Raw genomic sequence first — 27,005 nt, 5'->3', positions numbered from 1 at the left:
GAATAAGGGGTTATGGGGATCAGCCATGATCGTATTGCATGGTGGAGCAGGATCGAGGAACCATGTGGCCTACTCCTGCTCCGACTTCTTATGTTCTTATGACCCCTTATTTTGAAACTGTGCCCCCAAGTTCTAGATTCCCCCACAAGGGGAAACATAGAAACATAGAAAATAGGTGCAGTAGTCGGCCATTCGGCCCTTCGAGCCTGCACCACCATTCACTATGATCATAGCTGATCATTCCCTCAGTACCCCTTTCCTGCTTTCTCTCCATACCCCTTGATCCTTTTAGACATAAGGGACAAATCTAACTACTTTTTGAATGTGTGGGTTAATTCGCGTGAAATAACATAAAAGTTTGAGGAAAATTATTCACGCAAGGTGGGGCTCGAACACATGACCTTAAAATTAAAAATCTCATGCTCTACCGACTGAGCTCGCCAGACTTGCCCACATCTACATTGTCAATGGTGACGCCCAGGAGGTTGATGTGTATTAGTCAAAGGAACATAAGAAATAGGAGCAAGAGTCGGCCATACGGCCCCTCGAGCCTGCTCCACCATTTTATAAGGTCATGGCTGATCCGATCATGGACTCAGCTCCACTTCCCGGCCCGCTGCCCATAACCCCTTAACCCCTTATTGTTTAAGAAACTGTCTATTTCTGTTCTAAATATATTCAATTTCCCAGCTTCCACAGCTCTCTGGAACAGTGAATTCCACAGATTTACAGCCCTCTGAGAGAAGAAATTCCTCCTCATCTCAGTTTTAAATGGGCGGCCCCTTATTCTAAGATCATGCCCCTAGTTCCAGACTCCCCCATCGGTGGAAACATCCTCTCTGCATCCGCTGTTGGTGAAAATAAATTCACATAGACTCTGGTAAGGTAAGATAAACAACTTTATAGCTAACAGAGCTCTGGGAGAAGAGTTGAGATCCAGCGATCTCCCCGAGTGCCTTGTGCCGCAGGGTTCTAAGCAGTTTACAGGGGGCGGAATACAATCATTTAAATTAATTGACAAACAACCAATCGATCCATATGGCAACACAATTAATTTACATTCAACTTTTTAGTCCTAGTAAAACCTGATAGCATGGTGCGAGTTTGCGGGCCCTTCCTCCTTATCTTCTTTGTGGTTAGTTATTCTGTTGCAATGCAATGTTACAGTGGCCTGCACCTGGCCAGGAGTCACTTGTTGCTGCAGAGTTCATATCAGGGACAGCAGATAGGCTTCTTGGTACAAAGTTCATTTCGTGGTGGCTTACCCCATCATGCTTTGCTTTGTCTGAAGATCCACTCCAACATCGTCATTCTATTCTCGGAAAACCAGCTGCTGAAGTATCGGCCCGCTGTGTAGGTTAAAGCTCTGATTATATTCCTAAGATTACTTTAACCACTCCGTTTCTGTGGTGTAGCGGCTATCACACTCGCCTCACACGCGAAAAGTCCCTGGTTCAAGCCCAAGCGGAAACATTATTTTGGAGGCTATTTTGTTGTAAATAAATTGAACAAAAGTCGCCCAAGGTTCCTTGTCGCATGAGCAGTGAATATTTTAAACCAGTCTCCGACACACAGAGTGGATAAAGTCAGATAGGGGAGAAAACTTCATCAATGATTAAGCTCTTTAAATGATTAACATAAGAACAGAAGAAATACGATCAGGAGTCGGCCATTCGGCCTCTCGATCCTGCTCTGCCATTCAATAAGATTATGGCTGATCTGACCACGGATTCTGAGTTAAGGGACTCGGGGGCCTGTTCTCTCTACCCTGAGAAGGTTCACTTTCTACAGTCCAGCCTCTAAAAGGCACCACTCTGTGCACAGTACTTGCCGGGTTTGAGTCCTGAGGATGAGTCATCCGCCTAGAGCCACAGGTCGAGGTCATGAATGCTGGGCTCACAGAGATGGCCTTCTGCAGTGTGACTTTGGTATCCGCTGACAGTAGCTTATGAAGAAGGCCCTCATGGCCGATTCCGATGACAAAGATATCCCGCAGTGCTTCGGTGAGGTGGTCACAAAAATCCCACGATGCCGCCAGCCTCCTGAGGTCTGCAGCATATTTATATCTCCTGGCCTTCGGGCCGTCGGTGTGTATAAAACAGCTGTCTGGCTGTGAAGATGACCTCTTTGGGCTTGAGTTGTTCTTGGATCAGTGTTACAAGCTCCTCGTACATCTTGGTCATTGTCTTCGCTGGTGCCAGCAAGTCCCTGACGAGGCCGTAGAAGGTGGGCCCACAAATGGTTGGCAGAATAGCTCTGCACTTATCAGCCAGTGTGACCGGGTTGTCACCTGCCAGATAGTTTGCTGTGAAGAAATGGACAAGCCACTCCACAAAAGCTTCCCAATATTCACCATCGGCGAACTGCTGCAACGTACCAAGTTTAGCCATTTTCGTGTGAAGGTCCGTAATCGCGTCGCCAATTGTTATACCTTCAGATGCTCTGATAATGACTCCACGAGACGATGTGTAGTGCTTGAACTGTAGTGCCCTTCGGCCTTTATTGATAACCACAGAGTGAGCATCACACCTGATGGCTTGCCTTTTATACGAGGCCAGGCACACTTGAACAGGTAAGCTACAAGCCTCCCACTGCAGTGCCCTCTGGTGCACAACTTGCAATAGTTCAAGCAATAACCATGTCGGACACATGACAGGTTTCACTGTGGAACCGTTGCTCTCACTCAAACTTAGACACACTACCGTGGGCACCACGAGGTCTAGGTATGTAGCCATTGACATTCAGGTTCATATATAAATATATATAAATATATCGACATGTATCATAACTGTTCCCTGGTGATCAAGGGGTTAAGATCCAGTGCGCTAACCTGGTTTCAATCCTCGATCAATTCATTGCATAAAAATAATTGAGGTCTGTGAGACGATTAATAATTGCTGTAATCACCATGAATACCAATACTTTCTGTGATAGACCGAGCTTACAGACTATCTGGCTTCTCCTGCACTTTGCCAGGCACGTGTTCGAGGTATAATTTTGTAAACAGGGTGAGTTCGCTGATTGCGGGGAGATGGTAGGATACTCTGTGGCCCCTTTGTGAGGAAGTGAACACGGTGGCTGGGTGATTGGTGACATTTCTGTAAAGGTCAGCGGAGGAGAAGGATTGAGAACTTTCAGTGTGGGACAGAAGTTGTTTAAGGTGAGCCAACACATTCCCACTCAGCACAGAGTGAGCTCACTGGTCATTGTTCTTTTGGATATTGTCCTTCCAGAATTAATATTTCCTTTGCTGTGTCGAAATAACCAAACCCTTGCTCCAAGGTCTGTCTCACTGTTTCCCCGGTGTCAGGCAGAGATACGCCTGCTGCCCTCATTTATTTCATGTGAAAGGACACAATAGTTCAAAATCAACCTGCATGTGGCCACACACAGCACTGAATAGTCAGGGTGGCCGAGCGGTGTAAGGTGTTGTGTTCACGTCACTGTTCTCCTCTGAAGATGTGGTTTCATGTCCCATTTAATCATTAAGCGAAACCCATTTGTTTTGTCACCACCAACTCCTGAAATGTGCGATTCAGCAGTCCACCTGCTCGCTTAACATTTCCGTCTGACCTGGTGCTGAAGTTTGTTCATTCTTCTGTCGACCATCAATCATATATTTTTCTCTGAGCATGTGAGAAACTTTTATCCCGATCTCATTGGGTTTAATTTTGGTAATCTGGTGCTGAAAGTGGAGATGTTTCCGCAGTGTAACGGTTAACACGTTCGCCACCCACGCGAAAGCACCTCGGGGGGAAATATTTTCTGGAGCTTTCTCATGCATGTTCAGAGGAGAGTTTGTTCTTCTGTGAAAGGTCAAGAGATCAGAAGAACGTAAGAGTTAGGAACAGGAGTCAGGTATTCGGCCCATATACAAGTTTTCAAGATCTTACCGCCCGGTTTCGGAACGGGGACCTTTCGTGTGTGAGGCGAATGTGATAACGACTACACTACAGAAACACTGTGATCGAATCTATCTGAGGATAAAACCACAGCTCTAACCTACACAGCTAGCCGAGAATTCAGGAGCTTGTTTTAAGAGAATAGAATAAGGGTGCTATATTTAGGAAGGCTGTCAGTGCCTTTTCCACGCCTCGGGAACCTTTTCCACGCCTCGGGAACCTACTATCAGCAGTGGCAGACATCGATGACGAGGTCCAAGACCGCCTTCAGTGTGCCAGCACAGCCTTCGATCACCTGAGCAGGAGAGTGTTTGAAGACCAGGACCTCAAATCTGGCATCAGGCTTATGGTCTACAGCGCGGTGGTGATACCTGCACCGCGATATGGCTCCGAGACATGGGCTATATACAGCAGAAATCTCAAATCACTGGACAAATACCACCAGGGCTGTCTACGCAAGATCCTGCAAATCCCCTGGGAGGACAGACGCACCAACATTAGTGTTCTCGCTCAGGCCAACATCACCAGCTTTGAAGCACTGACAACACTCGACAAGTTCCGCTGGGCGGGCCACATTGTCCACATACCCAACATGAGACTCCCTAATCTAGCGCTCTACTCAGAACTCCGACATGGTAAGCGAGCCACAGGTTGCCAAAGGAAACGTTTCGGGCACATCCTCAAAGCCTCCCTGATAAAATGCTACATCCCCACCTGCACCTGGGAGTCCCTGTTCCTTGGGTTGAGTTGCCTGTGCTGCGTGATCCGTGCCGGATCGATCATGCTCAGCCACGTGGTATGTCACAGCACGTTTGCACATTCACTGGAGGTACCACATCGTTCTGCAGCCTTTGCACACGTAGTGCTTGAATCGACATTGATGGGCCCGAGGATTACCCCCGCAGCACCAACACGGTGCTAATAGATTCACATTTACCCACGATGGCGCACTCTGAGTCATCACAGGTCTTGCAGCCACAGACGTATCGACCCTGCCATATGCAGTTCGGCCTGCTAGCGACATCATTTTATGCACAGTATTTGCCGGTGAGCTTCGATGTTGAGAAGATATCTGTTTGGTGTTATCGTCCGTGGCCATGCATGCCTGGGCGATCGCGATGGCCCTGCTCAGATCTCGGTTTTCAGCAGCCCAGCTTTCAAATGCTGACCTCGTGGAAATGCCCAGCACGTAAAAGTCCCACAGCATTTGCCCCAACGCAGCAAGGTCCCGCGAGGTGTCTCAGGTCGGTGACATAATCCGCCAGGTCCTGGTCCCCGGAGTGATGGTGCGTGTCAAAACGATATCTGGCCATGAGGATACTCTCCTTCGGCTTGAGGTAGTCCCAAATGAGTGTGCACAACTCTGAATATTCCTTCTCCGTTGGTTTTGTCGGTGTGAGCAGATTCTTGATGAGGCCGTATATTTTAGGCCCACAGACGGTGAGGAGAACGACCCTGTGCTTGGCCACGTTCGTGTCTCCTTCCAGCTCGTTGCCCACAAAGTACTGGTCGAGCTGCTCGACGAAGGCTTCCCAATCATCACCCTCTACGGATCTCTCTAATATTCCAACGGAAGCCATGGTTGTTTGAAGGTTCGTATTCTGTTACTCGTCGCCAATTGTTGTGTAGAGAAGAACTCCCCGAGGCTGAGTACTGTGAGCTAAATTTAGTGTGACCTTAGTCTTCTTTATTACAGCTCCAGAGTGCCTGAACAACATGGCAGTCGACCTTTTATACTGGCCCTGCTCGTGTGGGCAGGTGACCATTAGGACTCCAACAGTCGCGCCCTCTGTTGGCAAGTATTACATAGTTACATAATTCACATAATTGTTATCGTTCAGAAGTTATAATTCCAATGAATGCCTGAATCATCCGAAAGGAGCCTGGTTTGTAGGACAAGGCTACATATCAGGAAGGAGTGTAGTTAGATGACAAGGGAAATGATTTTCTGATTATAAGTTAGGAGAATAAAAAGAGTAAATGCTGGTAACACTGAGCAGGTCAGGCAGCATCTTTGGAGAGAGAAACAGAGTTAACGTTTCAGGTTAATGACCTTCCATCAGAAGTTGGGCACTTGTGTTAGGTAATACTATTAAAAATTTAAATTGTCACGTAGCAGGGGTAAGGAAAAGATATAAAATGTGGCATTTGGAACAGATAGTTTAGAATCCGATTAATTTTTGATCAATTTGTACACCGAGCTGGGAACTTTAACGTGTTTGAGTTCTTCGGCGAACATTCGCAAGGTTTGGGTATAAGTCCTGTTGTTAAGTGTATGTTTTATTGTTGTCTGTTTAATAACTCTGACATTTAATGTTGCGGACCATATTACTGCACTGCGCGTGTTCCAGCTCTGTTTGGAGCACCGATCCCTTCAATCTGTCGCTTGACAGGGACAGTTGGATTCATCGTATCTTTGTTTGGTGAAATTTCAAAGATTGAAAGCGGGCGCACATCAACCTGGTCACCTACTCACTATCCGCTACACGCTGCTCCCGTGAGATGAAGCCCAGTTGCTGTTTCAAGCTTGAATGCAGGTACAAGCAGAACTCATTCATAGAAAGGCCAATTCGCTGAGATACCTGATTCTTTGCACCGAACTCCTTCGCAAAGAGTTGCAGTTCGTGTGGGTTGATTCGGGCACAACTTTCCCCACACTCCAACACTTCAAACATAACTCAACGGCTGTAAAGCGCTTTGGGGCGTCATGAGTTCCTAAAAGGTGCTGTCGAAATGCAAGTCCTTCTTTGCAAAAATTCGATGCAAGTTCAAAATTCGTGGGTAAATTGAGGGCTCGTCCAGGATTTGAACCCGGGAGCTCTCGCAAATTTCAAGTAACAACCCCAAAGCGAGCATCATACCCCTAGACCAACGAGCCAACTACTGCACAACTGTGGAGCTCAGGTGTAACCATTATTGAAGCATGTTTAGTGTGTTGCTATTCTTGATCGGAGGAGCACATGGGACGGAATCAGTGAATTTGTTTTTTCGACCTGTCTTCTGAAGCACCGCACAGTCCCACTCCGACAGTCAATGAGCTGTTGGGACGTTACTGTATCCAGGCTGCGGGTGGCCAACAGACGCCTGGCTGCAATGAGCGATCAAATCTAACATTAGCCAGAAGCCCGGCATGCTCAGTCGGTAGAACATGAGACTTTTAATTACAAGGTCCTGGGTTTGAGCCCCATGTTGGGTGATTGCATTTCTTTTAATTTTATGATGCTTTCATGGAAAATCATCATTAATTAACCCACAATCTTCTTTTTCACAATTAAAGAAATGCTAACTGAAGGAACTCCATAATTGAATCATTTCTTCTGTGCTCTGCAAGTGAACTCTGAAACCAAAAACCATTTTACACACTGTGCTTTCGGGGTCTGGGTCAAAATGTTCATTGCTTCTCACATCAACAGGAGACTGGGGAAACAGTGAGACTGACTTTAGAGCAAGGGTCCGGTTATTGTGAAACACCAAAGAAAATAGCAATTCTGGAAGAATAACATCGAAACGAAATGTGAGCTGACATCCTGAAAGAAGTGTTAAGGCAGAAGGTTAAATGCTGCATCCCTTTCTGCAAAAAATTCCTTTCACAAATATTTCAATGTCCGAAACGGCAAAAAGCAAAAATGTTCCTTTCAAAGTCAATAAACACCTGAATTTCCACACCCCGCGAATCTCCTGAATCAGATGCCTCTAGTTTTGCCGACTCAATCCATGTCCCTTTGCAATGTTGTGCTCCCACCCACACTATGAAATGTGCCACTAACTTATCGAATCATGGAATGGTTACAGCACGGAAGGCCATTCGGCCAATCGAGCCCGTGCCGACTCTCAGAGAGTCCAACTCCCCCGCCCTTCCCCCGTAGCCCTGCAATTGTTTTTCCTTCAGACACTTATACAACTCCCGTCTGAAAGATAAGGTTGAGTCTTCCTCCACCGCCCTTTCAAGCCGTGCATTCCAGATCCTAACCACGCGCTGCTAAATGGCCATCTCCTATTCCTATGTGTAAAGTCTGGGAAACACGAAATCAATTCCTGCCACACTCACAGCCTTCCTAAATATAGCAGCGTCATTCTATTCTCGTAAAACAAGCTCCTGAAGTATCGGCCAGCTGTGTAGGTTAAAGCTCTGGTTATATTCCTGAGATTACCTGAACCGCAGCGTTTCTGTAGTGTAGCGGTTATCACGTTCGCCTCACACGCGAAAGGTCCCCGGTTCGAGCCCGGGCAGAAACATTGTTTTGGAGACTTTTTTTTGCTGTGAAATAAATTGAACAAAAGTCGCCCCAGGTTCCTTGTCGCATGAGCACTGAACATTTTAAACCAGTCTCCTAAATGCAGAGTGTGTAAAGTCAGATAAGGGAGAAAACTTCATCAATGATTCAAAATCCTTGAATGATTAAAGTTCAGTTATTGAAGTTTCCACTGACCCTCAGTAACAATTCTACAAAACAACGCTGTCGGTTAATGAATGGGGAATAAAACAAATAATCTTCACCCATCCCCATCCCCCGACACACAGTTTAATTCGTTGCATGTCATTATTTGAAAGATTTTGAATGAAATAGTTACTTTCTGAATCCGGGCTCCCTCTGTGAGCGCCGCACCACTGAACCAGCAGGAAATACATTAAAGAGTTCACCACAATTGCTGACATTTCTTAAGCTTTTGTCTTGTGTTTTTTCAGCTCTTCGTCCGTTTCAGCTCCTGACTGCGGGTATTGCTGTGATTAAACCTGAACACAATGCAATGTCTCACAGCCCCTGCCTCGGTTAATACCAGCAGATCTAAGCCGCATTTCAAACCCACAAACAACTCATTAGTTATTCGCTCTTCCCAGTTCCAGAGCTCAGAGGGTTATTGTCCATCCCTGGGTTGCAAGCTACCTCGGACCCGGGCCAAAGCTCCCCGTACACCGAGCACAAGCTGAGGAAAACCCCGGGGGAGAGGATATCCTGGTGTGGGGGGCTACTGGGCCGTCGTACCCTTCAATAATCCCTCACAGCTCATCTGAAAGCAGCCGGAATGTGCCTGCCTCAGCCGTGAGGTTACACTTTTTTATTTATAAAAAGAAAAGCAACTATCCTCATTCAGCAGATATAAGGCAAGATATCATCAAAAGAGGTTTTTGGACATTTTAAGTGATGTGTTTAATGCTTCAGTCCTTTTTGTGTTTAATTCCCACCTCCTCTCTGGCTGTGCCTGCACTGAGCTTACCTCTAGGTAAGGTTGTTCTGAACTTACAAAAGTGGCACTTACTCCAACCGACGTTAGTTTGTATTAAGTTTTCACTGCCGAAACTTGCAAAACAGGCCTGAGTGGCTGGACACGCCCCTTTTTGAAAAAAAATACCTTACCTGAAGTCAACCTCAACTAACTCAGTAGAACTGGAGCAAACTAATATCCGAGAATTGCAATTTCTAACATTCTCCAAAGTAAACTAGTTGCTCCAAAAAACTAGCAGCAACTCCACCCGAAATTGGGCCCTCAGTGTGGGACAGAAGTTGTTTAAGGTGAGCCAACACATTCCCGATCAGCACAGAGGTAGCTCACTGGTCAGCTCCCCTCAGTTGGGGCTGTTGTACCAGAAGTTTCTGCAAGGCAATTAACAGCAACGCCTCGGCGCGAATTCAACGGTGGGCAATCCTGCTGGCGTCCTACGACTATACCATAAGGCACAGACCAGGCACAGACAACTGTGCAGATGCGCTCAGCATGCTACCCCTGGCGACCACGGAAGGGTCTGACGAACAGGACTGTGAGATAGTCATGGCAATCAATGCCTTTGAGTCCGCAGGTTCGCCCATAACATCTCACCAAATCAGAGCCTGGACGGCCAGCAACCCCACGTTATCCTTATAAAAAAGATGTGTCCTAACTGGTGACTGTGCAGATGCTCGTGATGCCTGCCCCGAGCAATTAAAACCCTTTCACAGGAGCATGCATGAGCTATCACTACAAGCAGACTGCCTGATGTGGGGCAGCCGAGTAGTCATGCCTCTGCGAGGCAGAGAGGCATTTGTCCGGTAGCTCCACCGCGAGGACCCGTGGATCGTTCTCATGAAGGCCATAGCCAGATCCCATGTCTGGTGGCGTGGTATTGACGCGGACTTGGAGCTCTGCGTCCGAAGGTGCACTATTTGTGCCCAGCTCAGCAATGCCCCCAGGGAGGCTCCACTGAGCCCCTGGCCCTGGCCTACCAAACCGTGGTCGCGGGTGCGGGCCCATTCATGAGCAAAATGTTCCTCGTAGTAGTAGATGCATTTTCAAAGTGGATCGAATGCACCATTTTAAACTCGAGCACAACCTCCACCACTTTGGAGAAATACACGTGAAATGTCTCCGGTTTGAACCCGTGTAGAAACATTATTTTGGAGACTACTTTTGCTGTGAAATAAATTGAACAAAATTCGCCCCAGGTTCCTTGTCGCATGAGCACTGAACATTTTAAACCAGTCTCCGAAATACAGAGTGTGTAATGTCAGATAGGGGAGAAAACTTCATCAATGATTCAAGCTCCTTAAATGATTAACAAAAGAACATAAGAAATAGGAACAGGAGTCGGCCATTCGGCCCCTCGATCCTGCTCTGCCATTCAATAAGGTCATGGCTGATCTGACCATGGACATTGAGTTAAGGGACTCGGGGGCATGTTCTCTCTCCCCTGATAAGGTTCACGTTCGAGAGTCCAGCATCTAAAAGGCACCACTCTGTGCACAGTACTTGCCGGGTTTGAGTCCTGAGGATGAGTCATCTGCCGAGAGCCACAGGTCGAGGTCATGAATGCTTGGCTCATGGAGATGGCCTTTTGCAGTGTGACTGTGGTATCTGCTGACAGGAGCTTATGAAGAAGGCCCTCGTTGCCGATTCCGATGACAAAGATATCCCGCAGTGCTTCAGTGAGTTGGGCACCAAAATCCCACGGTCCGAATGCCTCCTGAGGTCTGAAGCATATTTCGTGATCTCCTGGCCTTCGGGCCGTCGGTGTGTATAAAGCCACTGTCTGGCTGTGAGGATGCTCTCTGTGGGCTTGAGTTGTTCTTGGATCAGTATTACAAGCTCCTCGTACGCCTTGGTCGTTGTCTTCATTGGTGCCAGCAAATCCCTGACGAGGCCACAGAACGTGGGCCCACAACTGGTTCGCAGGATAGCTCTGTACTTATCAGCCAGTGTGGCCGGGTCGTCACGGGCCAGGTCGTTTGCTGTGAAGAAATGGACAAGCCTCTCCACAAAGGCTTCCCAATCATCACCATCAGCAAAATGCTGCAACGTACCAAGGTTAGCCATTTTCGTGAGAAGATCTGGAATCTCGTCGCCAATTGTTATACCTTCAGATGCTCTGATGATGACTCTACGAGACAATGTGTCCTTTATTGATAACCACAGAGTGAGGATCACACCTGGTGGCCTTCCTTTTACACTAGGCCAGGCACACCTGCACAGGTAAGCTAAAAGTCTCCAACTGCAGTGCCCTCTGGTGCACACCTTGTAATAGTACAAGCAGTAACAATGTAGAACACATGACAGGTGTCACTGTGGAACAATTTCTCTCACTCAAGTTTAGACACACTACCGTGGGCACCACGAGGTCTAGGTAGCTAGCCATTGACATTCAGGTTCATATATAAATAAATATATAAATATATTGACATGTATCGTATCTGTTCTCTGGTGGTCAAGGGGATAAGACCTGGCGCACTAACCTGGCTTCCATCCTCGATCAATTCATCGCATAAAAATAATTGAGGTCTGTGAGACGATTAATAATTGCTGTAATCACCATGAATACCAATACTTTCTGTGATAGACTGAGCTTACATACTAACTGGCTTCCCCTGCCCTTTGCCGGGCACATGTTCGGGGTTTAATTTTGTAAACTGGTTGAGTTAGCTGATCGCGGGGAGACGGTAGGAGCCTCTGCGGCCCCACTGTGAGTCTGTGGAAGTGAACACGGTGGCTGGGTGATCCGTGACATTTCTGTAAAAGGCAGCGGAGGAGAAGGATTGAGAACTTTCAGTGTGGGACAGAAGTTGTTGAAGGTGAGCCAACACATTCCCGATCAGCACAGAGGGAGCTCACTGGTCAGCTCCCCTCTGTTGGGGCGGCTGTACCAGAGGTTTCTGTAGTGCAGTGGTTATCACGTTTGCTTTACACGCAAAGGTCCCTGGTTCGATCCTGGGTGGAAACATTATGTTTAAACTTGCTGTGGATGAACAATCGGAGGCGAGTTTCGTCTCCCTGCAAATGCTGCCTGACCTGCTGAGATTTCCAGCATTTGCTGTTTTTATTTGCTATATATTCTCCTGGCAAAAGGGCTCCCTTATTCCTTAATTGCTTTTTATTTCACTTTACTCAATAGATAAATTTGAGTGAGAGAAAACGGATCCACCGAGGACCTTTCGCGTGTGAGGCCAACGTGATATCCGCTGCAATGCAGCCCATCAAAGGGCGAGAAACCACTGAATATAAAGGATGAGCTCACAAATATCAGGGGCAGTGCAGTCTGGTCAATGTAAACCCTCCTTTCTTATTCAGCAGTGGCATGAACGGGAGTCAGACGTCACAAAGTTTAATTAAAGACACAAATACAAGGAACACTTCCAAATCTTTTCAGTGTAAAATTCTTTCACTTTATTTGAAATCCTACTGCGTTGAATCTGAAAATACGCATAGTGGGATTTTATCTTCACTACTGATTGTATTTTGTGTGCACGGTAGGAATAACCGGTGCTGTTAAATTTGATAAAAGTTGCCCCAGATTCGTGGTGCCATCGGCAATGAAGAGTTTGAACCAGAAATCTAAAATACAGTGAGTAAAATGGGATATGGTTTTCGAGTTAAGATGCAAAGCACAGCACAAATGATTGAAGTATGGAGTTTCCCTGAGTTAGCATTTGTTTGAATGTGTAAAAGTAGGTGAGGTGTTAATTAATGATGCTTTCCTGTGAAAGCAAGAGAAAAGTTTTCGAACAAACCATCCGGTGGTAGTCAGGTGAGCGCTGCTTGTGATACCTGGTGGGAATGGGCGAGGATTTTAAAGCCCCTTGTATTGCAGAACTGTCATATAGACAAACATCCCTTAACTACTGTGTAGACCTTGTGGTGCAACGGTAGTGTGCCTGACTTTGGGTTAAAGGGATGCGTGTTCAAATCATGTCGGGGTCACTGTTCTTTTAGCAATTGCTGTTTCACAATAACCACTCACTTGCTGCAATGTCTGTCTCACTGGCAAGTAGTGGTAAGGTTGGTGACAGCATCAAACAAGAAAGAAGGGATGTGTGCAGTGGTGGTACAACAGTTATCATGGGTGACTTTAATCTGCACAGTGATTGGGCTAACCACATGGCAATAATGTGGTGGAGGAGGATTTCATGGAGTGTGTTATGGATGGTTTTCTCAACCAAGAAGGGAGCTGGCCACCCTTAACTGGGTGATGTGCAATGAGAAGGGACTAATTAGCAATCTTGCTGTGCGAGACCCCTTGGGGAAGAGTAACATAATATGGCAGAATTCTTCATTAAGATGGAGAGTGTCACAGTTAATTCGGAAACTTGGGTCCTGAACTTAAGGAAAGGTAATTTTGACGGTATGAGGTGTGAATTGGCTAGAATAGACTGGCCAAGGATACTTAAAGGGTTGACGGTGGATAGGCAATGGCAAATATTTAAAGATCACACGGGTGACTTCAGCAATTGCACATCCCTGTCTGGAGTAAAAATAGAACAGAGAACGTTGCTGAACCGTGGCTAACAAGGGAAATTAAGGATAGTGTTAAAACCAAGGAAGCGACAGATTAATTGGCCAGAAAAAGGAACAAACCTGTGGACTGGGAGTAATTTAGAATTCAATGGAGGAGGACTAAGGGTTTCATTAGGAGGGGGAAAATGGATTATGAGAAGAAGCTTGCTTGTAACATACAAACTGACTGCAAAAAATTCTGTAAATATGAAGAGTAAAAGATTAGTGAAGACTACTGTAGGTCCCTTGCAGTCGGATTCAGGTGAATTTATAATGGGGAACAAAGAAATCGGAGACCAATTGAACAAATACTTCAGTTCCGTCTTCACGCAGGAAGACACGAATAACCTTCCAAAAGTACGAGGGGACTGAGGGTCGAGTGAGAAGGAGGAACTGAAGGATATCCTTATGAGGTGGGACATTGATGGGATTGAAGGATGATACATCCCTGGGGCCTGATAGTCTACATCCAAGAGTACTTAAGGAAGTCGACCTAGAAATGGTGGATGCATTGGTGATCATTTTCCAACAGTCGATTGACTCGGGATCAGTTCCTATGGACTGCAGGTTAGCTAATGTAAAAACACTTATTAATAAGGGAGGGAGAGAGAAAGCGAGTAATTATAGACCGGTTAGCCTGACATCAGTCATGGGGAAATGTTGGAATCAATTATTAAGAATGAAACAGCAGCGCATTTGGAAAGCAGTGACAGGATCGGTCCAAGTCAGCATGGATTTATGAAAGGGATGGATTTATGCTTGACAAATCTTCTGGAATTTTTGAGGATGTAACTAGCAGAGTGGACAAGGGAGAACCAGTGGATGTGTGTATTTGGACTTTCAAAAGGCTTTTGACAAGGGTCCACACAAGAGATTGGTGTGCAAAATCAAAGCACATGGTATTGGGGGTAATAGACTGACGTGGATCGAGAACTGGTTGGCAGACAGGAAGCAGAGAGTCGGGAATAAAGGGTCCTTTTTAAAATGGCAGGCAGTGACCAGTGGAGTGCCGCAGGGCTCAGTGCTGGGACCCCAGCTCTTTACAATGTACATCAATGATTTGGATGAAGGAATTGAGTGTAATATCTGCATGTTTGCAGATGACACTAAACTGGGTGACGGTGTGAGCTGTGAGGGGGACGCTAAGAGACTGCAGGGTCACTTAGACTTGTTAGGTGAGTGGGCAAATTCATGGCAGATGCAGTATAATGTGGATACATGTGAGGTTATCCACTTTGAGGGCAAAAATGTGAAGACAGAATATTTTATGCATGGTGGCAGATTAGGAAAAGGGAGGTGCAACGAGACCTGGGTGTCATGGTTCATCAGTCACTGAAAGTTGGCATACAGGTACAGCAGGCAGGAAAAAGGTAAATGGTATTTTGGCCTTCATAGCTAGGGTATTTGAGCATAGGAGCAGGGAGGTCTTACTAGCGTTGTACAGGGCCTTGGTGAGGCCTCACCTGGAATATTGTTTTCAATTTTGGTCTCCTAATCTGAGGAAGGACGTTCTTGCTATTGAGGGAGTGCTGCGAAGGTTCACCAGACTGATTCTCGGGATGGCTGGACTGACATATGAGGAGAGACTAGATCAACTGGGCCTTTATACATTGGAGTTTGGAAGGATGAGAGGGGATCTCATCGAAACATACAAGATTCTGATGGCACAGGACTGGTTAGATGTGGGTAGATTGTTCCCGATGTTGGGGAAGTTGGAGCAGGCTCGAAGGGCTAGATGGCCCACTCCTGTTCCTAATTCTTATGTTCTTATAGCAATTCTGGAAGAATAACATTGAAAAAAAATGTGACCTGACACCCAGAAAGAACTGTTAAAGCATAAGGTTAAATGCTGCATCCCTTTCTGCAAAAAATTCCTTTCCCAAACATTTCTCTGACCGAAACGGCACAAAACAAAAATGTTCCTTTCAAATTCATTAAACTCCCGAATTTCCGTGCCCCGCGAATCTCCTGAATCAGATGCCTCTACTTTTGCCGACTCAATCCATGTCCCTTTGCAATGTTGTGCTCCCACCCACACTATGAAATGTGCCACTAACTTATCGAATCATGGTATGGTTATAGCACGGAAGGCCATTCGGCCCGTCGAGACCGTACCGACTCTCAGCGAGACCCACTTCCCCGCCCTTTCCCCGGAGCCCTGCAATTTTTTTTCCTTCAGACACTTATCCAACTCCCATCTAAGAGATAAGATTCAGTCTGTCTCCACCGCCCTTTCAAGCCGTGCATCCCAGATCCTAACCACTCGCTCCTGTTCCTATGTGTAAAGTCTGGGAAACACGAGATCAAATCCTGCTACACTCACAGCCTTCCTAAATAGAGCACCATTATTCTATTCTCGTAACACCAACTCCTGAAGTATCGGCCAGCTGTGTTGGTTAAAGCTCTGCTTATGTTCCTAGCACCATGTCAATCGCAGTGTTTCTGCAGTGTAGTGGTTATCACGTTAGCCAAACACGCGAAAAGTTCCTGGTTTGAAACCGGGTGGAAACATTTTGAACATTGTTCAATTAAATATTAGAAAAAATGGAATAATTGACATTAATGGTTCAATATTAACAAAGTTGGTGTTTGTTTCTGCTGATGTTAATAACCCTTCAACTAGGCTGGAGTTTAATATTTTGATATTTCAAATAACAGTGTTGATATTTGATGTCTCCAAGATAAGAGAGACTGATTGATGTCCTGTTTCTGACTGCTCCATTTTTGATCGGAGCGGAGGAGCGGTGAGAGATCGGGGCCCAGGAGCGTCGTGATCGGTGCTCAGGAGAGGCGAGGGACCAGGGACAGCACGGGCCAGCCCATTCTGCGTTCGATGGATAGTCGGCGCATATGTACACACTAGGTCCATGCAGCAGAGCTTGGTCTATGGTCGTCTTGGGTAATCCTTGCCACTGAACCAAGACCTCGCCCATGAACCAAGACCTCGCCCCCGTGTGGTGGCTGGTGTGCAACGGTCACCCCACGTTAAAACAATCCACCCACAAGCATCTTCCACCCTTCAGGATGTAGTTCTGGACCTAGATTGTCAGATCCCTCATCGAAACATCTGTAAACTCATCCCTTTTTCGTGTGGAAACAAGTCATCATCGATACGAGGGACTGCCAATACTATACCATGAACAAAGATATAGTGTCTCACAGCCCTGTTACACTGGCTGGTTTCTCCGTACAGTTCTGTACACACTCAAACTCGACACAGTGTCTCTCACTCCCTCCCGTTTCCAGCCCTGACGGTGCAGAAAGCCCCTCTCAAAGCTGCACGTTCCGGCTGCTTTCAGTTGAGTTGTGAGAGATTATTAAAGGATCCTACATCTCCGCCTCGCTTGACAACAGCAGATTGAAGTCGAAAACAACCCATCGACTAATCGCTCGTCCCCAGCTCCAGAGGGAGTGAGGCCGAGACTGTCATGTATTCAACCAGCATTGTAACCCATGTATCATCTGACCTAAGTTGTACACTGCGAGATCATTGACCACGAGGTGGTGAACTTGTGGGAGACAATCCGAACCTGGATCTTCAGGTGTAAAAGGGGAAGCTCCACCCACTTCCATCACTTGAGTGCTAAGGAATAAAGGACAGGTCACAGACTGACCTTCTCTGAAGCATGGGCCTCGTGTGCATTTACACTGTATAGTAAGGACGTATCAATGGCGACGAGAAACTGGGATTTAAACCACGCGAGCATGGCCACTAGCAGAACTGACGAGAGGTACTGTGTTAAACAATGGTTGGGACAGAGATTCAACATTGTTAAAGCATCACACACTTCTCCAGGCAGCCAAGGGCAGTCAGGCATGCCCCAATATGTAGCCGAACCCAGAGGGGGAGTTCGACAGAGACAATGGCAAGCTGAACGGCTATTCACGTCATTGCAAGGGACAATGCGGCCAGTAATGGGGCCATCAACACCTGTTAATGGTGCACTCAAGGACAATCACGGGGCAGTCAGTGACGATCGACTGGCAAGAGACATTTTGTTTCCAACAGCAGCTCATGTTGGAGGCGTGCATGCACACACTCAGCCGGAGTTTGCAGAGATGAGCAAAATACCTGCAGAAATTGCAGAAACGGACACTGGGGGAAATCGCTGGAAGCTAAAGTTCACCGAGTTCATGTGGAGCAGGTATACAGTTCATACACAAGGACGCCACCGATAATGATGAAAGTGCTCCTCAATGGCATCCCAGTATCAGTGGCGCTAGACACGTGGGCCAGCCAGTCCCTGATGGGTATCAAATAGCTCAAAAGGTTGTGGACGTCCAAGGACAGGAGGCCAAAATTAAAATTATTGCCGATTGACGCACAGCTGCGAACATACATAAATGACATCATTCCGGTGCTAGGCAGCGCCATGGTAGTCGTGACCCACAAAGTTGGCTTGCTGTCATGAACTGGAAATGGGACGATGTCAATGCAATTTCCTCTGTGGAGCGAGTATCATGCTCACAGATCCTGGACAAATTTGACTCATTATTTCAACCCGGCATTGGCACTTTCATGGGGGCCAAGGTAGTGATTCACATAAACACGGACGCCAGGCCAGTACACCACAAGACCAGGGCGGAGCCGTACGTGATGCGGGAAAAGATAGAAGGCGAATTGGACTGCCTGCTAAGGGAAGGCATCATATCGCCAGTCGAATTCAGTGACTGAGCGAGCCCGATTGTGCCGGTGCTCAAGGCGGATGGGTCGGTCAGGATATGTGGTGATTACAGGCCCACCATCAATTGGGTGTCACTCCAAGACCAGTACCCGCTACTGATAGCGGAGGACCTCTTTGCGACTCTATCCGGTGGCAAACTTTTTTCAAAATTAGACCTGTGCTCAGCTTACATGACCCAGGAGCTGGCGAGTGAGTCGAAGAAGCTGACCACCGTCACGACACACAAGGGGTTGTTTGAGTACCACAGATGTCCGTTCGGGATTCGCTCGGTTGCCACGATCTTCCAATGAAATATGGAAAGCCTCCTCAAGTCGATTACAGGGATGGTGGTTTTTCAGGACGACATCCTCATCACGGGTTACGATACTGAAGAAAACCTCCACAATCTGTAGGAGGTGCTACGCAGACTGTACCGGATAGGGCTGCGACTGGAAAATGCGAAGTGCGTCTTCCTAGCTCCAGAGGTAGAATTCCTGTGGAGCAGGGTAGCAGCAGACGGGATCAGCCCTACTGCCTCCAAAACGGAAGCGATCCAGAGAGCACCCAGATCCCGTAACACGACGGAGCTGCGTTCGTTCCTGGGGCTCCTGAACTATTTTGTTAACTTTCTTCCAAATTGAGCATGCTGCGAGAGCCGCTACACATGCTCCTACGCAAAGGTCGCGCCTGTGTCTGGGGGGACAGCCAGGAAAGGGATTTTAATAGAGCACGCAATTTGTTATGTTCCAACACTCTGTTAACGCTATATGACCCATGTAAGAAACTTGTGTTAACGTGCGATGCGTCGTCCTATGGTGTCGGGTGTGTGTTGCAGCATGTCACTGCCAAGGGTCAGTTACAGCCGGTAGCTTAGGTCTCCAGAAGTCTGTCCCAGGCAGAAAGGGGCTATGGGATGGTAGAAAAGGAGGCGCTCGCATGTGTACATGCGGTAAAGAAAATGGACCAGTCCCTGTTTGGCAGGAAATTTGAGCTGGAGATAGATCACAAACCCCTAACGTCCCTTTTGGCCGACAACAAGGCCATAAATGCAAACGCATCGGCCCGCATACAGAGGTGGGCACTCACGTTAGCCGCCTATGACTACACAATTCGGCACAGACCGGGCACCGAAAACTGCGCCGATGCAATCAGCAGGCTCCCACTAGCCACCACTAAGGGGGCTACCGAGCATGGTTCTGAGATGGTCATGGCTGTTGAAGCTTTCGAAAGCGAAGGCTCACCCGTGACAGCCCGTCAGATTAAAGTCTGGACAAATAGAGACCCGCTATTGTCTCTCGTCAATAAATGTCTCCTGAATGGGGACTGGGCAGCCACGTACAGGGCATGCCCTGAGGAAGTTAAACTATTCCACAGGCGCAGGGATGAACTCTCGATTCAGGCCGATTGCCTACTGTGGGGAAACCGCGTAAAAACCACATGGGCAGAGAGCTGTTCATCAGAGAACTCCACAATGAGCACCCGGGCATTGTCATGAGGAAGGCAATTGCCAAGTCACACATTTGGTGTTCAGGGATAGATGCAGATCTGGAACTTTGTGTTCGCAGGTGCAACACGTTTGCCCAACTGGGTAATGCGCCCAGGGAAGCCCCCCTTAGCCCCTGGTCCTGGCCCACCAAGCCTTGGGCACGCATCCATGAGGACTACGCAGGTACTTACAAAAATGTTTTTGGTTTTAGTCGACGCCTACTCCATAAGAAACATAATAAACATAAGAATTAGGAACAGGAGTAGGCCATCTAGCCCCTCGAGCCTGCTCCGCCATTCAACAAGATCATGGCTGATCTGGCCGTGGACTCAGCTCCACTTACCCGCCCGCTCCCCGTAACCCTTAATTCCCTTTGTGGTTAAATATCTATCTATCTGTGACTTGAATACATTCAATGAGTTCGCCTCAACTGCTTCCTTGGGCAGATAATTCTACAGATTCACAACCCTCTGGGAGAAGAAATTCCTTCTCAACTCGGTTTTAAATTGGCTCCCCCGTATTTTGAGGCTGTGCCTCCTAGTTCTAGTCTCCCCTGCCAGTGGAAACAACCTCTCTGCCTCTATCTTGTCTATCCCTTTCATTATTTTAAATGTTTCTATGAGATCACCCCTCATCCTTCTGAACTCCACCGAGTAAAGACCCAGTCTCCTTAATCTATCATCATTAGGTAACCCCCTCATCTGCTGAATCAGCCGAGTGAATCATCTCTGTATCCCCTCCAAAGCCAGTATATCCTTCCTTAAGTAAGGTGATCAAAACTACACGCTGTACTCCAGGTGCGGCCTCACGAATACACTGTACAGTTGCAGCAGGACCTCCCTGCTTTTGTACTCCATCCCTCTCGCAATGAAAGCGAACATTCCATTCACCTTCCTGATTACCTGCTGCACCAGCAAACTAACTTTTTGGGATTCATGCACAAGGACCCCCAGGTCCCTCTGCAACGCAGCATTTTTTAATTTCTCCCTATTCAAATAATATTCCCTTTTACTGTATTTTTTCCCAAGGTGGATGACCTCACACTTTCCGACATTGTATTCCAGCTGCAAAATCTTAGCCCATTCGCTTAACCTATCCAAATTTCTTTGCAGCCTCTCTGTGTCCTCTGCACAAACCGCTTTCCCACTAATCTTCGTGTCATCTGCAAATTTTGTTACACTACACTCTGTCCCCTCTTCCAGGTCATCTATGTATATTGCAAACAGTTGTAGTCCCAGCACCGATCCCTGTGGCACACCACTAACCACCGATTTCCAACCTGAAAAGCATCCATTTATCCCGACTCTCTGCTTTCTGTTCGCCAGCCAATTCTCGATCCATGCTAATACATATCCTCTGACTCCGCGTTCCTCTATCTTCGAAAGTAACCTTTTGTGTAGTAACTTATCGAATGCCTTTTGGAAATCTAAATACACCACATCCATCGGTATACCTCTATCCACCATGCTCGTTATATCCTCCAAGAATTCCAGTAAATTAGTTCAACATGATTTCCCCTTCATGAATCCATGCTGTGACTGCTCGATTGCACTAAGCCTATCTAGATGTCCCGCTATTTCTTCCTTAATGATAGTTTCAAACATTTTCCCCACGAGAGATGTTAAACTAACCGGCCTATAGTTACCTGCCTTTTTTCTGCCCCCTTTTTTAAACAGAGGCGTTACATTAGCTGCTTTCCGATCCGCTGCTACCTCCCCAGAGTCCAGAGAATTTTGGAAGATTATAGCCAATGCATCTGCTATAACTTCCGCCATCTCTTTTAATAACTTGGGATGCATTTCATCCGGACCAGGGAACTTGTCTACCTTGAGACCCATTACCCTGTCCAGCACTACCCGCCTAGTGATAGTGATTGTCTCAAGGTCCTCCCTTCCCACATTCCTGTAACCAGCAATTTCTGGCATGGTTTTTGTGTCTTCCACTGTGAAGACCAAAGCAAAATAATTGTTTAAGATCTCAGCCATTTCCACATTTCCTATTTTTAAATCCCCCTTCTCATCTTCTGCGAGACCAACATTTACTTTAGTCACTCTTTGCCGTTTTATATATGGGTAAACGCTTTTACTATCTGTTTTTAAGTTTTGCACAAGTTTAATTTAGTAATCTATCTTTCCTTTCTTTATTGCTTTCATGGTCATTGTTTGCTGTCGTTTAAAATTTTCCCAATCTTCTAGTTTCCCACTAACCTTGGCCACCTTATACGCATTGGTTTTTAATTTGATACTCTCCTTTATTTCCTTGGTTATCCACGGCAGGTTATCCCTTCTCTTACTGCCCTTCTTTTTCAGTGGAATATATTTTTGTTGTGCATTGTGAAAGAGCTCCTTAAAAGTCCTCTGCTGTTCCTCAATTGTGCCACCGTTTAGTCTGTGTTCCCAACTACTTTAGCCAACTCTGCCCTCATCCTGTAGTCCCCTTTGTTTAAGCATAGTACGCTCGTTTGTGACACTACTTCCTCACCCTCAATCTATATTACAAATTCAACCATACTGTGATCACTCATTCCGAGAGGATCTTTTACTCGGAGATCGTTTATTATTCCTGTCTCATTGCACAGGACCAGATCTAAGATAGCTTGCTCCCTTGTCGGTTCTGTAACATATTGTTCTAAGAAACAATCCCGTATGCATTCTATGAATTACTCCTCCAGGCTACCCCGTGCGATTTGATTTGACCAATCAATATGTAGGTTAAAATCCCCCATGATTACTGCCGTTCCTTTTTCACATGTCTCCATTATTCCCTTGATTATTGCCCACCCCACCGTCAAGTTATTAATTGGGGGCCTATAAACTACGCCCACCAGTAACTTTTTCCCTTTATTATCTGTAATCTCCACCCACAATGTTTCAACATTTTATTTATTAGAGCCAATATCATCACTCACAACTGCCCTAATATCATCCTTTATTAACAGAGCTACCCCACCTCCTTTCCCTTCTTGTCTATCTTTCCGAATTGTCAGCTACCCCTGTATGTTTAATTCCCAGTCTTCACCACCCTGCAACCACATTTCTGTAATGGCCACCAAATCATACCGATTTGTCATGATTTGTGCCGTCAACTCATTTACTTTATTTTGAATGCTGCGTGCGTTTAGGTAGAGTGTTTAATACTAGTTTTTAAAACATGATTTTTTGTATTGACCCCTCCTGCAGCCCCTTTATATTCATACAGATTGTCCCTTCCTATCACCTTGTGGTTTACACTTACCCCAGTGCTACTCTGCTCTGTTGCCTCCTGCCTTTTGCATTCTTTCTTGAGGTCCTGTTTATCTGTGCTCTCACCCACTCTAACTAGCTCAGAGCCCTCTCCTGCGTTCTGAACACTCCTCGCATTGAGGCACCGCGCTTTCAGGCTTGCCTTTTTATTACACTTTGACCCTTTAGAATTTTGCTGCACAGTTGCCCTTTTTGGTTTTTGCCTTGGGTTTCTCTGCCCTCCTCTTCTACTCATCTCCTTTCTGTCTTTTGTTTCTGTCTCCATTTTGTTTCCCTCTGTCTCCCTGCATTGCTTCCCATCCCCATGCCATATTAGTTTAACTCCTCCCCAACAGCACTAGCAAACACTCCCCCTAGGACATTGGTTCCGGACCTGCCCATTTGCAGCCCGTCTGGTTTGTACTGGTCCCACCTCCCCCAGAACCGCTTCCAATGCCCCAGGAATTTGAATCCCTTCCTGCTGCACCACTGCTCAAGCCACGTATTCATCTGAGCTATCCTGTAATTCCTACTCTGAATAACACGTGGCACTGGTAGCAATCCCGAGATTACTACTTTTGAAGTCCTACTTTTTAATTTAGCTCCTAGCTCCTTAAATTCATCTCGTAGGACCTCATCCCTTTTTTTACCTAAATCTTTTGTACCAATGTGCACCACTACAACTGGCTGTTCACCCTCCATTTTCAGAATGTCCTGCACCCGTTCCGAGACATCCTTGACCCTTGCACCAGGGAGGCAACATACCCTCTGGAGTCTCGGTTGCGGCCTCAGAAACGCCTATCTATTCCCCTTACAATCGAATCCCCTATCCCTATCGCTGTCCCACTCTTCTTCCTGCCCTCCTGTGTAGCAGAGCCAGCCACGGTGCCATGAACTTGGCTGCTGCTGCCCTCCCCTGATGAGTCTTCCCTCTCAACATTACTCAATGTGAGGCCAACGTGATATCCGCTACACTGCAGCCCATCAAAGAGCGAGAAACCACTGAATATAAAGGATGAGCTCACAAATATCAGGGGCAGTGCAGTCTGGTCAATGTCAAACCCTCCTTTCTTATTCAGCAGTGGCAGGAACGGGAGTCAGACGCCACAAAGTTGAATTAAAGACAAAAATACAAGCAACACTTGCAAATCTTTCCAGTGTAAAATTCTTTCACTTTATTTGAAATGCTACTGCGTTGAATCTGAAAATGCGCATGTTGGGATTTTATCTTCACTACTGATTGTATTTTGTGTGCATGGTAGGAATAACCGGTGCTGTTAAATTTGAAAAAAGTTGCCCCAGATTCGTGGTGTCATCGGCAATCAAGATTTTGAACCAGAAAGCTATAACACAGTGAGTAAAATGAGATATGGTTTTCGAGTTAAGATGCAAAGCACAGGACAAATGATTGAAGTACGGACTGTTCCTGAGTTAGCATTTGTTTCATTGTGCAAACGAAGGTGATGGGTTAATTAATGATGGTTTCCCGTGAAAGCAAGAGAAAAGTTTAAGAAGAAACCATACGGTGCCTGTCAGGTGAGTGCTGCTTCTGATACGTGGTGGGAATGGACGGAGATTTTAAAGACCCTTGTATTACAGAACCTTCATATAGAGGAACATCTCCAGCACGCTATGTAGGTCTCATGGTGCAACGGTAGTGTGTCTGACTTTAGATCCGAAGGTTACGTGTTTAAATCACGTCGGGGTCCCTGTTCGTTCGGATATTGTTCTTCCAGAATTAATGTTTCTTTTGCTGTTTGGTAATAACCAGACCCTTGCTCCAAGGTCTGTCTCACTGTTTCCCCGGTGTCAGGCAGAGAATATTTTTTTCTTTAAAACAATACTTTATTCATATAAAAATTTGTACAGTACATTCAAAAGCATTTCAGTACATTTAGCTGCGGTCAGTAATCCCATACACTACATTTGGATTCTGACGGCAGTTCCAGTCGATATATTCCCTTGCTTTTCAGTTCCAGTACAATTCGGTACAATACGGGATACCTTGTAGTACATTCAACAAATTACATCACACGTGTCACTGTACAGTACATGGAATGGGTAACGGTACATTTACACTTTTTTTCAACGTGCATCACGAAACAGACCTTACAATGTACATGGCACTACAGATGTGTTTACAGATCATGGTGCTCCATGTACACAATAAAGAAGTTACAAGTACGGCCCGAGGGGAGTTTTATATTGATTCCTGGCTCGGGGTTTACCGTGTCAGAAGGGATTTAAACTGTGGCCCTTCACCACCCTGCCTTTTCGGCAACTGCACCACTTTTAAGTGCGTCCCTCAGCACATAATCCTGGATATTGGATTGCGCCAGTCAGCAACACGCAGAGGTGGACATCTCCTTGCTCTGGAAGACCAGCAAGTTTCGGCAAGACCAAAGAGCATCTTTGACTGAGTTGATGGCCCTCCAGCAGCAGGTGATGTCTGTCTCGGTGTGTGTCCCTGGGAACAGCCCGTAGAGCACTGAGTCCTGTGTTACGGAGCTGCTTTCTCACGGCTGCGACCCGGGTTCGATTCCCGGTCAGGGAAATTGTACTTTTAATTCAAAATCTTATAAAAAAAATAGTTCATCTCTTTTACACATCTTTATGCATCTACTGTGTAAAAAAAATAGAAGCATTGATTTAAACATCATTTATTAATTCATAAAATTCTATTGTCATATGATATATTTTGGTCTGAGCATATGAGGAAATTTTCTCCCGATCACATTGGGTTTTATTCTGGTAATCTGGTGCTGAAAGTGGAGATGTTTCCGCAGTGTCGCGGTTAACACGTTCGCCTCACACGCAAATCATCGACACCATCAGAGGCAGTCCCTCGGGATCGAGGAGGACTTGCTTCCACTCCCAAAGTGAATTATTTGATGGCTGAACAGTCCGATATGAGAGCCACAGATCCTGTTACAGGTGGGACAGACATACGTCGAGGGAAGGGGTCGTTGGGACTGGTGTGCCGTGTGCTCCTTCCGCTGCCTGCGCTTGGTCTCTTCATTATCGTTGCATCGAGCCTCAAAGAGCTCAACGCCCTCCCGGATGGACTTTCTCCAGCTCGGGCTGTCTGCGGCCAGGGTCTCCCAGGTGTCAGTGGTGATGTTGCACTTTACCAGGGAGGCTTTGAGGGTGTCCTTGTAACTTTTCCGCTGTACTCCTTTGGCTCGTTCACCCTGAAGGAGCTCCGCATAAAGACGTAAACATAAACACATACGGATTTGGGGCCAGAGTTTGCCATTCGGCCGCTCGAGCCTGGTCCACCATTGAAGAAGACCCTGTCAGTTCTTCAACAGCAAGTTTTTACATCTGGGGCAGAGCCAACAGGCGCCTGGCTGCAATGAGTGATAAAAACGTGTGCTGGTCTGAAACCTGGCTAGCTCAGTCGGAAGAGCATGAGACTCTTAATCTCAGGGTCGTGGGTTCGAGCCCCACGTTGGGAGATTTCTTTTCATTTCATGTTGCTTTCATGGAAAATCTCTGACCGAAACGGCACAAAACAAAAATATTCCTTTCAAAGTCATTAAACTCCGAAATTTCCACGTCCCGCGAATCTCCTGAATCAGATGCCTCTAGTTTTGCTGACTCAATCCATGTCCCTTTGCAATGTTGTGCTCCCACCCACACTATGAAATGTGCCAATAACTTATCGAATCATGGAATGGTTACAGCACGGAAGGCCATTCGGCCCAACGATCCCGTGCCGACTCTCAGCGAGTTCCACTCCCCCACCCTTTCCCCGTAGCCTTGCAATTGTTTTTCCTTCAGAAACTTATCCAACTCCCGTCTGAAAGATAAGATTGAATTTGCCTCCACCGCCCTTTCAAGACGTGCATCCCAGATCCTAACCACTCGGTGCTAAATGGCCATCTCCTGTTCCTATGGGTGAAGTCTGGGAAACACGAGATAAATTCCTGCCACACTCACAGCTTTCTTAAATATAGCACCTTCATTCTATGCTCGTAAAACCAGCTCCTGA

General features: G+C 46.5%; 3 non-coding genes across 3 annotated transcripts; all 3 read left to right on the top strand.

The window, feature by feature from the left end:
* Positions 1-8,065: 8,065 nt before the first annotated feature.
* Positions 8,066-8,138, top strand: trnav-cac (transfer RNA valine (anticodon CAC)). Its single transcript has one exon. It is a non-coding gene; the product is annotated as a tRNA-Val (tRNA).
* Positions 8,139-12,018: 3,880 nt separating this feature from the next.
* Positions 12,019-12,090, top strand: trnav-uac (transfer RNA valine (anticodon UAC)). Its single transcript has one exon. It is a non-coding gene; the product is annotated as a tRNA-Val (tRNA).
* A 14,306-nt stretch (positions 12,091-26,396) lies between these two features.
* Positions 26,397-26,469, top strand: trnak-cuu (transfer RNA lysine (anticodon CUU)). The gene has a single exon. It is a non-coding gene; the product is annotated as a tRNA-Lys (tRNA).
* The last annotated feature ends 536 nt before the right edge of the window (positions 26,470-27,005 follow it).

This window comes from Pristiophorus japonicus, unplaced genomic scaffold (assembly GCF_044704955.1).
Source record: "Pristiophorus japonicus isolate sPriJap1 unplaced genomic scaffold, sPriJap1.hap1 HAP1_SCAFFOLD_52, whole genome shotgun sequence".
NCBI lineage: Eukaryota > Metazoa > Chordata > Chondrichthyes > Pristiophoridae > Pristiophorus > Pristiophorus japonicus.
Note: the sequence above shows the minus strand (reverse complement) of the source record. Positions and strands in the feature narration are given on the sequence as shown.